The sequence below is a fragment of the Uranotaenia lowii genome, chromosome 2 (assembly GCF_029784155.1).
Source record: "Uranotaenia lowii strain MFRU-FL chromosome 2, ASM2978415v1, whole genome shotgun sequence".
NCBI lineage: Eukaryota > Metazoa > Arthropoda > Insecta > Diptera > Culicidae > Uranotaenia > Uranotaenia lowii.
Genome location: NC_073692.1, coordinates 195,024,599 through 195,037,126, shown reverse-complemented (window position 1 = coordinate 195,037,126; position 12,528 = coordinate 195,024,599). Strand labels below are relative to the sequence as shown.

The window sequence follows — 12,528 nt, the reverse complement described above, 5'->3', positions numbered from 1 at the left end:
GCGGAATATTAATTGTGAGAAAATGTCAATGATTTGATTTGGTCTATTTCCGGGAGGAACAATGCCTTTCTTTTTGTAGCGGATCGCAGAGCAAAGAAGAAAAATACTGATGAAATAGAATAAATCCCAGATTACCTGGCACAACCGTAGAAGATACATTTCGGGAGGAAAATTGAAGAATGAAGATGAAGAAGGGCTCCACAAAACTCTTAGAAGTCCTTTATAAATCCAGAGCAAAGTATAATTTTTACAACATTTTCAAAGGTAGAATCGTTTTGACAAATCTGTAAATTTCCCTCAACATGTTAATTTGATTTCATTGGTGATGTTTAAAAAAATATATTAAACTTGAATCAATAAACTATGGAACTTTGGATTCAACTTAAATGATCCTGGATTTTAAGATTCCAGCATTTTAATAATATCATGTAAAGGTGTTTTGAAGAGTTAGGAAAGAAAAACGAACTGTTGAATTGTTGAAAATTATTTTTTCGCAATATGATTTTTCCATCACAACTCTGTTATTCTATCAGAATCAGAAGAGAAATGAATGCTTACAAAAATATATTTTTGGGGATATTGGTTGAAAACTTAAGTGTACGGTAGAAGGCGGTTTTCCTCCATATATTAATCAAATTCTTGAATAAAAAATTTGTATGATAATTCGTTCGAGAAACCATAATAGGTTTTTATCATAGAAACATTTTCTAATACAGAACAACAGAAATAAAAACGATTCGAGGTGGATGTGAGTAGTCAAATAAGCTAAGCTATGCTAAGCTAAGCTATGCTAAGCTAAGCTAAGCTAAGCTAATTATTTTTTTATTTAAGAACCAACTCAAAAATTATAATTCTCTTAATGACTTTTTTAACAATAAAAATCATGTTTTTCATAAAATGTAACAAAAATCTTTTGCGATTTAAATTCCTCAACAAAATAATCATCTTGATATGTTCATCTTACACGCAGAATAATCTGCACGTCGTGGCTACGTGAAAAATTACATAATTCTTATCCAATTGATTTTCACGTAGATGCTACGAAATAAAAATATAAACGAGTCCCTATAGGAATTGTTGCTTACCTACAATTTATGTGAAGTTTTATTGTGTTCAACGGATGTGGTGATAGATACTACGTTAAATGTTTCAAGTATTTGAATGATAATCACTATCACTTCATCACTGCACATTAACACTACACTTTTATTGTTCTAAAAATCTTCAATTCCAGGAATTCTTGCCAGCGGGTTGATTCAGGAAATTTTGAGAAATTTGAAAAAATATAGAAAAAATATGATACAATGATAGAATTTTACTTTGTTAAGGACTGATAGAAAATTCACTTTTCACCCAACCCGGAACGCGAAACGACTGCAGATTAATCGATTAACCACAAAAACAAATAGTCCTCTGAAATTTCCTACAACAGTTAACTGACGACAATTCCTTCTTCTAATTATTATTTACTACCAAACGCTTGAAAAAATGCACAATATGCTTTCACTTAGACTTTACGTGAAATTCATGAGCTAGATACGTAAAAGTAAAGGAGTTACTTCAGGACACACCTAGAACCGATGTGATGCATCAAAAGCTTCTTTTACGTGAAAAATACCGTAACATTAATTTAGAAATTATTTTGGGTATAACACATTGAGGACCAAATACGAGATATCTTGTTTTTTTTTCGCTTGACGTGAATGCGCTTCACTGAGAAGCATAACTCAAATGTGATTCATTTTATAAAGAAACTTATTTCTACATAATTGTGTTCAACACTTCCGAAAACTTAAAGATACTAATTTTGTAGAATTAGGTCCAGTCGTTTCTGAGATAGAGAATGAAATATTTTGGTGTTTTCGGGCTTAGATTTCTCCGCAGTCCTTAATGTGTTAACTGTGAAACTCATTACCGAGTTGAACATGCACCTGAATTTTGAGAGTTTGTACCGTCTCGTTTCTTTCCAGAAAATTAAGCTGAAATAAGACGGCAAAAAAACCTTCAGCAAACAATAAACCCTTATAACTCGCTATTACATCCACTTTGTGAAATAAGAAAATAAATTTTTTGAGCTAAATTAGCAAATAAACTTTAAGCACTTAAGCGCCAACAACTCAAGGAGTTGATGTGCTGAAGTCGCTTTAAACCCGAACTTTCTTCCCAGGGGTGGGCTTCCAACGAAAGTACACAAAATGGGGTTGGCGAAATTAGGGAAGTTTGTTTAGATTCACGAACTTAGACTCTTTGGTATTATCCGTAGAACTCCGCTGCATAAAATGTGCAAACACTCTGCTTAAAGTTTGTAACACCCTGGGTAACTAAAATGGTCAACTTACCGATCGAATCGTCCTTCCACTTGCGCACTAAGCCACCGCCGGATAACTTCCACAGTTTGGGGTTGGACTGGAATCGGTCCAGGGTCGACTTACGGGTACACCACAGAGCAAAACTACTAGTTCGTACTAAAACCTTTTAAAAAATCACAATCCGAGACTTTACCAAGCTTACTTCTTAAAAATGCCAACCGAACGACTCAAATCTAAAATGGCTAAGGCCTCCGTTTTTCTTCTCAACGTCCCAAGAAAACTTTATTTTCACCACCAGTTATGAAAGTCACCATTGGCAACTCATGACGACTGTCAGAATAACGATAAGCTATTCTGTGGTCCTCCGGGTGGATTTTTCCATTTTACCGGCGTTTTCCAGTTCACTCACCCAGGGATCAACTCTCAGTAAGTCACACATGCTACATGAACAAATTATGTTTTGGAGATCTACGAATATTACCACATTGTCCACTACGGACCGTTACAAGTTAATTCTTAATCTGCAATTCTTCCTGCACATAACCAAGGTTGCCGAAAAAAAATTCTGTGTTTTTGACAAAAAGAAATCTCGAATTCTGTCATTTGAACTTAAAATTCAGTGACGGTTTTCTGTGACGCCTTTTTTATGAAGTTCATCGGAAAATCATGTCAAACATAAAAACATGGAATTTTCTAGTTTTAATTGAAAAAAAATCAAATTACATTACCTTGTTTTCATTTTTTCATGAACTATAGTCAGTAATAAAAAGTCGAAAATGATAAAAAAAATTATAATTTTGGGAATCTGTATAAAAATTAGAAAATATGTGATCTATGCCACAGATTCTGTAATGAATTTTTTCTCAAAATTCTGTGATAATACATATTTTTCTGTGATTTCGGCAACCTTGCACATTACTTGAGTAGCAAATGTTACATAATATTACATCGTCTTGATGTTTCTGGCTGTTTGAAATCATTTGATCTTTTTTGTACTGCTGATGTAAATGGGCCGAATTTTCTAAAATCGCAAAATAATGAAATAATATTCGAAACATTAGGTTTGCTTACACTTCTATATAATTTTGGTATTACTCACAAGCCAAACAAATACAGCAGAGGTTCGTTATTCGTTTCTTACGTTTTGAAATGAAAAAAATTTGAACGTCAATTTAGGAAACCATTGACTACTTGATGCGATATCACATAGAAGGTTATGATCAAGGGGGGTATATAGTAGGTGTACTGATCTACCAAAATTCCCGATCAACCATGTTGGTTTTTCAAATTGGCTACCAAGGCTACGTTGCGTCTGTTTACCAACAAAGCATTCAATTTTTTCCGAGTTTTATCATACGTGTGATTCGATTCGACTCAAAGTGCAGTTAAAAGCATATCCCGACGGCCTTGTTCGTTTTATGGACTTGGAAGACTCCCGAGGACCTTAGCGCAGAGGACAGCTACAAGTGTCGAGAAGTTCTACTTCGGGGATTCACTCCCTTCCTTAGGGATCGTGCTCGGTATGATTAACCTGTTGCGGGATGAATGCTGGACATTCTGCGTTAAATTCTATATATTTGTTTGGAGCTGTTCACTAAAACGTGGGACGTGCAGGTAAATATGATAAAAATGATCGAAACACAAAAAGCTCAAAGATTTACTATTTCCAATAACAGATTCTTTTCGATGCTATAAACGGGATACGGTTCTTCACGGTTTGATTCGAAAAAAAAAGTCTGCTGAAAAGTGAATAAACTTAAACCGGCAGGGATCACAACTACGATGTTGGATCACCCAGTCCCGTGAGTAGCGTTTTGTTTGAAGATGATGAACCGAAAATCAGGTATGTATAGTATTCACATTAAGCGTGTTTTCGATGTTCGGTAAAATGGGCAAAACACTTTCGAGTAAAAGAGAGATTTTCTCTCTTAATCGATTCTTAAGGAAACGACACAAGGCAGGGACCTAACTATGTAGGGGAACATGCGTCAATATGCGCCATATAAGGAAATCGTTGATATTATTGAATATTAAGCAGCTTTAATGGATGAAAACTTACCCGAGTCTTTCGAAATTGTATTTCCTACTAGTTCCAATGCCTTTTTTTATTCAAAATTGTTATTTAACCATAAAATATTCAATTTTACCATTATTAATTTTACAGAGCAGAGTACAGATGTATTGCTATCATGCGCCAACAGGTGCTCAATTCGATCACAAACAACTGTCATGATGCACCAAAACATGCGATTGATAAGCCCGTAAACAATTCCTAAAACGCGCCACAGGTTTTAATGAATTATACGGATGAATAAAGTTCATCCGCATCGTGTATTATTATATGATCAATTCACTTAGCTTCTAACTAGAACTTTGTTATATATTCTCTAAAATAAAACAATATACCATTAAAAGAGATGAACAATTTTTCAACATTTCGTAAACTTTGTTGTCTAAACATGAAAAAAATTTAAGACCTGTGTTAAAGCTTTTAAAAAGTAAAGTTATGTAGAAGGGAGATATAAGATGTTTGATTTGAAGAAGTAACAGTTGTCTTAACGCCCGCCATTCCAGATTTTAAAGCATTTTGGAAAACATCAGCGGAATTTAATACTCATCTTAATTAGAATGTAGTTCGTTATCATCTTGTTGTTAATAATTTGTAATAATTTCAGTCTTTTTTCAGCTAGAACGCTTAAGTTGAAAACTTTTAGTATCAAGTATATTAAACGAAATATGTGTGATATTATAAGGTATTTAGGTTTACCTGAAGTCATGGGAGTATGCAGGTTTCAGTTCTTAGTTTATTGAAACAAATCGAAAAAAAAACGAAAATGATTAGTTATAAAACAAACAAAAAAATATACTTATAAAACAAAAACAAAATGATTCTTCCATTGCAAAAAAAAATGCTTCAAGCATTGTACAACTTTTGATAAATTGTATCGCATCGTTCAGACACCTGAAATGTAGAAACAAAAACATTTGATTACAAATTCATATTTTTTTTATAGTAAGAATTGTATTCTCCAGATTGTTCACTCACAGCTTCCACACTTAGAGATTGCTTGTAAATCCTGTTCCAAACACTGGACGTGGAACCAACAGCTGCATTCAGTACATTTGTTCCAGCCAACACCATCTTCGCATGAACTGAAAAGCATTCCGCATAGCGAACACAAAACATCGTTGCAAAATTGTGTGGTTTTCAATTTTTTGGAAGTTGACTTTGTTTTTTTAATGCCTTTTTGATCTTTACGGGCTTTTCCTTTCAACAATTCCTTTCGATAAGGAGAAGACGTCAAATCAGTAGCCCCTTCATTCTGACCAGATCTCCCTTTCGGCTTCGCATTTTTTGATTTAATAGAACTTACTTCTGACACTAAACCATCGCCATCCAGCATGTAGTAAACGTTTGGATTAATGACGATATTGTTAGCTGAGGAATTTGAAGAATCATCTGAAACGACATAAAGTTTGATGTAATATTCGAAATCGTTTAAATTTTTACGCATCAAAGCAGTCATCATGGTTTCATTGTTTTGATTTCCATTCTATACACACGTACGTTTACCAAAGTCAAATCCAAAGGAAGTTCCACTTTCGAAGTTCGCGTTCGAAGAATCGTCTGAAAGAATATAGAATATTTGTTTTATTTAATCATAGCAATCGTGAATTTCATTTTCACGTTTAATTTTCGAAGTGTTTTTGTTTCAACTTAACGTACGTTGGTCGCTACGAATCCCAGAAGAAGTATTCGGATTATATTCTTGCGTGTTTTCGATTTCGAAAATTTGTGAACTGACAGTTGCACTCTCGGTATGTGTGCCTACGTCTTGGTCCATTAGAATGAGTGTTTGCCCTGCGTCTAGTTGAAAAATTTCGTTTAATCCGAAACACTGGAAGACTGAAGGCATTGCCGATATTGGATTCGCTTCGGTAGTTCCTGACGAGGTGCTCGGTTGATCAACTAAAAAAGTGATAGAAGAAAACATAAGTATATATTTTTGTAGGCGAAATGAAAATTTTAAATTTGTACCTTCGATTGCAGGAATACTGCGGCTACCATCGTTACTTTCCGTATGTAGCTCCATATTCGGTTCAAAAATATTGAGGAAATCAGCAGCAGCATAGTCTCGATCATTAAAAACTGAAGGATTAAACGGTACAATACCACATGCACGGAAACCATTTTCTGCTATTGAAACGGAAGCCGTAGCGGTGTAAGCTTCATTGACCAGAGCTGCTATGTCGTGAAGAGTCACTTTGGAACCGGGATTGCGACGAAGGAAATGTTCCACAGCGCGATTATAGTGCCGTTTAAGTGGTGCCATAAATGCCACATCTAGTGGTTGTATTTTGTGCGATGTATGTGGCGGAATCGAAATAATTCGCACGTAGTTATTGGAGGCTTTTTCCAACATGTCAAAATTCCTTGTATGGCTCGAATGTCCATCCAAAATTAAAAGTATCGGAGCATCTTTGGCAGGGCGGGTATGTGCCAAGAAATGGTCGAACCACTTGCTGCAAGTACTGGCGTTACTCCAGCCTTTAGGAGCACACGCAAACAATGCATCAGAAGGGGCTCCAACTTTCAAAGTTTCCTGCATGCGCTGCCGGGGAAAAACGAACATGGGCGGCACAAAGCCACCCGCTGCTGACATGGCGAAAATAACAGTAGTGTTTTGTCCCCGCTCCGCAGAAGATACTCCCGATGTGTGTCTCTCACCTTTTTCCGCTACTATTTTGGAACTGCGTGTAGGAACCTGTAAGTTTCTTTATGAGTTTTATTTCAATTTTAAATTTTTTGGTTTTCACTTACCGTCGAAAATCCAGTTTCATCAACATTGTAAACTCTGCTGGGCGGATAATCATGTTCTGAGAAAATGTTGCCTAACAAATCATAGAATTTCGCAACATTTTCTCGGCTGAATCCCCTGGCCCTTGCCAATGAAGTCGCTTCTGGTTTTCGAAGTGATAGATCACTATGCCGCTTAAGGAATGATCGCATCCATGCCGGCCCAGCCATTTTCTTAGATCGATCGAATGGGTGAGGGATGCTATGTTTTTCAGCAATATTGAATGCCAGGCGTCTTACGTCCATCGAGGTGAGTCCAAAAAAACACTTACTCATATGCTTTAGGTAATTTACTAACTCAAGCTCCTGTTCCTCCGTGAAGACCGGTTTAACTCCTCCTAGCCGGGGCATTTCAATTTTACCCGTTTTTTTCTTCATTTCGGCATAGCGCATCAGCGTTCTTCTTGGAATGCCGAATCTTTTGGCCACCAAGTGTTGGGACACTCCATAGTCCAGGGCTTGGATCGCGTTGGCCATTTCCTCGATGGTCCAGGGACGCCGGATGCTTCGTCGAACATAGGCACACATTTTTTTAACAACTTTTCCAACTAAGAAAACAGTAAACACACTTCCAGTTCACCGGTTTATTTTTTCTTTTTCCATTCCCTCACTTAAGATTTGAAAAGGGGTTATTCAAGAATATTTTTGAAAAAAACCATATGTTAACAATTCTAAACCATCAAAACTAAATTTAATTTTAGTACAAAATGATTAATTCATAAAAACGGTAGTTGGGATCAAGAAAAAAGAATCAGAGCTATTATTTTATGTTCATTAAGAATATTTTGTTTTTCTTTTCGCACAGACCGTTTTAGAAAACTATGAGATGTTCATTTCATACTATTAGCATCAAATGAACCTGGCGCGTATTTCCAAAACAATAGGATATGATAGAAACCTTGTTAAAATTAACTATTTTCGCATGTTTAACATGTTTTCGCAATCATAAATCCAAATTTATAAAATTTTAATCTCATTCTGCACAAAACATTTATTGTTTTGCTGTTCTTAACCATAGTAAAACCTTACTGAAAATTTGCTGCATTTTACATCAAAACAAGGTTAAACTTTATTTTATTTTTTAAATTAATTTTACTACATTTAGGAACAAAATTTAAATATGCCTTGATTGTTCGATCAATCATTTATAGATTAGTGATGTTTTTCATGCATTAAACACAAGCATATTATGTATTTCCAAGTGGCGCGTTTTACCGTCGTGGCGCATATCATGAACTTTCCCCCTAATTTTTAGGAATAATACACTCTCTTTTGATTTGTCTGCCAACCTGTAAAGAAGTGTTTTTACTCCTCATCAACCCTACAAGGAAAACCCTTTACCACCGGTATTTGAAGACACATTAGTATGGAACCGCTCCTGATGATTTGAAAATTGACAATCAAATAGCGTCGCAAACGGAATGATACGAGACTGTGAAGAATAAGTGCCTAGGCACAATTCCACCAAATCGGCTGGCTCACAAGACTTATTGTAGCTGCGACAGATTGTTACCAATAAAGTGAATTGCTACAATAAACCTGTTTCAAATAAAACAGCGTTTTGTAATTATGAGTACAGCAGATCTTGTAATAATGATTATTGATTTTGTAAATTACTAAATAAATATTAGTAAATAAAATATTTTTACTCTCCTGCTGATACATAGTACATTTAACTAGATTTAAAAGCATTCTTAAGAATTGTTAATTTTGGAAAGATCTTTCAAAACGTCATAGAATTGTCAATGGATTATCATTTTAAAAACAAAAAAATAAGTTTGTTCTTGCTGGACAGTGTTTTCAATAAATATGCTAGCTGCCTCGACTCCAGGAAGCCCTGGAATGTACCATTTTGAGAAAGAATATTCGATGAATCTTGCCAAACTTGATGTACCTGGGGCTATAGGTGAGGTTTGCTTATCGATTGTTCCCTCTCACCTTTCAGCTGTTCATCGGTCCTAAAGTTACATTTAATCGTTTTAACGTTGGCACCTTCGGAACATCTTGTCTAAATCCAGGCAGGAAATGGCACTCAATCTGGGATCTGGGATCTAATCAATCAGAGTAATGTTTGAATCATTTATACAATGTAATAAAATTTCGTCATATACGGTACACACGGGAGAGGAATTAATTTTCTTCGAGTTTGTAAGATTCACTCCTGAAGAGAAAGCACTTCCTGGCCAATGGAACACAAATTTCTGTATTGTTCGAGAACTTAAGATTCAAAAATAATATTACATGCGAATAGTTTTTTTTATGTTTACTAACAAACGCAACGAGCCTACCACTTGCTACCACTCATCACCGCGCACTCCTCGCCTACTTAGTGTAAAAGTCAGATAACCTAGTATTTGAATGACCTTGGTTATGATATTACACGACACGATGTATTCACATTGTATACATCGTTTAGATGTATTATTGCAACAGAAATCGCTTATAAATACCAAGGTGTGTCTCTAAAAACCTATATAAATACTACATCATCTCCAGAAATTACATCGTCCATTGTTGCATAGGGGTTCATTACGACTTCTACCGATCGGCTAACAGCCAAATTTTCTTCCTATTCTGTGCAAAAATTTTGACGCTCTTTTAAGAAATACAATACCGTGAGACGACTGTAGGTGTTGAAGGCATCCCCCGACTCGACGCGCATTTGATTTTTCAAACCACGGCTACACGTGCAGCCGAAGGTGAACTCGAGCAGCCATTCCTTCGCTGGGATCTGAAAATGGACAATGCAATCCAACCAACCTCAATAACATCCCAAATCGGTTCCGACTACCATCCAGAATCGAAGCCGACTAGGGGAGAAGGCAAGATGCAAGAACTGGTTTTCTTGTCCGCCAGCCAAAGGAAGGTTGTTTGTTACCAAACGAGATGCATCATTCATCGGTTTGCACCCGCCCCGCGCTTCCAGAGGAAGAGAAAATTCAGTACTCTTGCATGAACTAAGTGTAATGTACGAAGGTATACGCACCACATCACCCAGAACCTGGTTATGGTGAGGCATAAATTATACATTTTTAATACCCGTTGCATTTTTAACAGGGCCCGGGTACCACCTCAGCTTTTTTCCCTGCCATTGCACTGATCCATAGCACGACGCGACGACGACGACGACGATGCAAAAGGTCCATTATCCATTTTAAGCGAAGGCCCAACGCAACATGTCGAGGCGTTTGCGCGTAGTGTCGAGAGTTAGCGCAAGATTTTTTATGCTTGTTACTGCTGGACCACATTATGTGTATGCTGCTGGACGAAGGATGGATGCTGGGCCAGCCGGCTGGCAGCTTCCTTCTTCGCCAATTTCGTTTTGCACTTTGCAACCGTGAACAGAGTGTTGGGATGATGTAGTGGCAACATAGTTTGAATTTTGTGGTTAAGATTTCAATTGAGATTTAATTGGACAGATAAAATTCCAATCAAATTAAGATTTGATCCGTAAGAAATTATTTAGAAAAGATGAGTAACTAATGAAATTTAAAAGACTTAACCAGAAAATTTAAAGTCCATGAAGTGAATATTTTCAGTATTCGTCACAAAAGGCAGATCGGTTAAGGTTAAAGAGAGATACAGTGATCGTCAAAAAGTCAAATTGACAATTCTAGTACAAGAAATGGTGACCGAGTTGAGGTAAAAATAATGTTTTCGATACATGCAGAACACACTGGTTCAACGTTTCTCCAGGGAAGAACCACTGATACCTTGCGTCATGTTTGGCAAGTTCAAACAAGACGGGCTATTGTAGCGGTTGGCTCTGGAGTGTTATTGAGAAAATTGTAATGGTTACTGCTCCCTTGGACTTCAAGTCACACCATCTATACATGTTCATGGGGCTACAGAATATATATAAAACAGTGCTCCAGGTGTTTTGGGGATCGCATTTCTTTGGTGCGATCGATCAGTTACTGATGAGTTGAGAATAGTTCTAACGACATATCCCGATCGCTCACATATTCAGCGCGGTTTAACTTGCAGACTAGCTTAGGTACTCAATATGTAAAGGTTCACGCAATTCATAAATAACTCAGTTCTTTTGAAGTACTTTGCATTTGCTGCAACTAATCACCGGACACATTTGTTTAGTACTGAGCAATCCATCCACTTTCCTTCTCTCTGAAGCGAAATAACGAATGTGCTAAAATAATTGATAGAGCACTTAATCAACGCGGCAAAGGCGGCAGCGGCAAAATGACTTGCGGTATACCTACATACAAACAAGTGTACCGGCACCAACACGGTTTATCGGAAGTCTAGTGGAGAGAGCTTTCGCAAAGCTGAGTGGTACAAAATATGAGCGCGCGATAATAAATGTTCAAATTCACACACACCTCATCTCCGGCGGCGATTCCCTCTGGGTTTCTCGTTTTACCGGTACGTGCGTGGTTGTCGGCATCAGTAGGTTTGAAACGGCAATCTCCGGTGAGTTTGCTGACAAGTGGAAATCTGGCCGCGGAAACTTCACTGAACACAAGCACGGTTGGGTATCATTAGCGACCAATCAATCATGGTACGATTAAATCATTCATTGGGGTAGCTATATAGATTACATACAGGGTCCTGCCGACGAGGGATCGACTTTGATGAATCGAACAGATGTGTTTTTTTGGCTGATTTGCAAGAGGTTCAAGCTTAGTACTCATCTAATATCCGAATTTCATTTAGAATACTCATGATAAATTTTGTATAGCTTACGATTCCATGCGCTTAGCAGAAAGGGCTAGGCGGAAGGGCTTTTTTAATAACTTAAGGTATCTTACCTCGTATCGAGTATTCGACCTTCGGCTCATCTTCATCAAGCACCAACGCTATTCCGTGATGTGCCAAAAACAACGCCCATGTTTTATTTAAGGACATGAACCCTTCCAACACACCACCAGTGTTCCGTAGGTCCGTTACCTATTTTGGACCGCTTTGGGAAGTGGCGATGCTATTTTATTACTGTCTGGACCAGAGGGGGCCAAACCTAAGCCCTCGAGTCCCTGGTCGTTCCTCTGGAGACTCAGTGGAGGGTGGGCACACAAGGCCTTCTTTTCTGGCTAGTTCGATCTTCAGCAGGAACGGAGCTCCTCAAGGTCGGCTTTTACAAAATTGCTGATCTCGGACTCTTCGGAGTTATTAAAAACACTAACACTGAAATTTTAGTTTTTATGTTTTTTTTTATTCACCTGGTGTTTTGTGTGTCGTGTGCTTCGTTGGGCCGGCCTTTGCTGCTGATGATGCTTCTCCTTCGGAACGCTACGGGTACTTGAGATAACGTGGCTAGGCAACTGTCAAGAATTGGCGGTAACTCTGCCAATTCCTCGTCAGCTCCTCAGGCCGGAACGGATGTTGGTCTCCGTTCAGCCTACC

The 12,528-nt window shown here is 37.4% G+C and overlaps 1 protein-coding gene and 1 long non-coding RNA gene across 2 annotated transcripts in view; one reads left to right on the top strand and one right to left on the bottom strand.

The window, feature by feature from the left end:
- LOC129742999 (frizzled-4) overlaps positions 1–12,528 on the top strand; it is a 156,170-nt gene that overhangs the window by 87,339 nt on the left and 56,303 nt on the right. The gene's annotated exons all lie outside the window — the stretch shown is intronic.
- LOC129743002 (uncharacterized) overlaps positions 5,384–12,528 on the bottom strand; it is a 70,617-nt gene continuing 63,472 nt past the window's right edge. The window contains exon 4 of the long non-coding RNA XR_008736580.1: positions 5,384–5,769. This is a non-coding gene — a long non-coding RNA (uncharacterized LOC129743002). The remainder of the gene's footprint in view (positions 5,770–12,528) is intronic.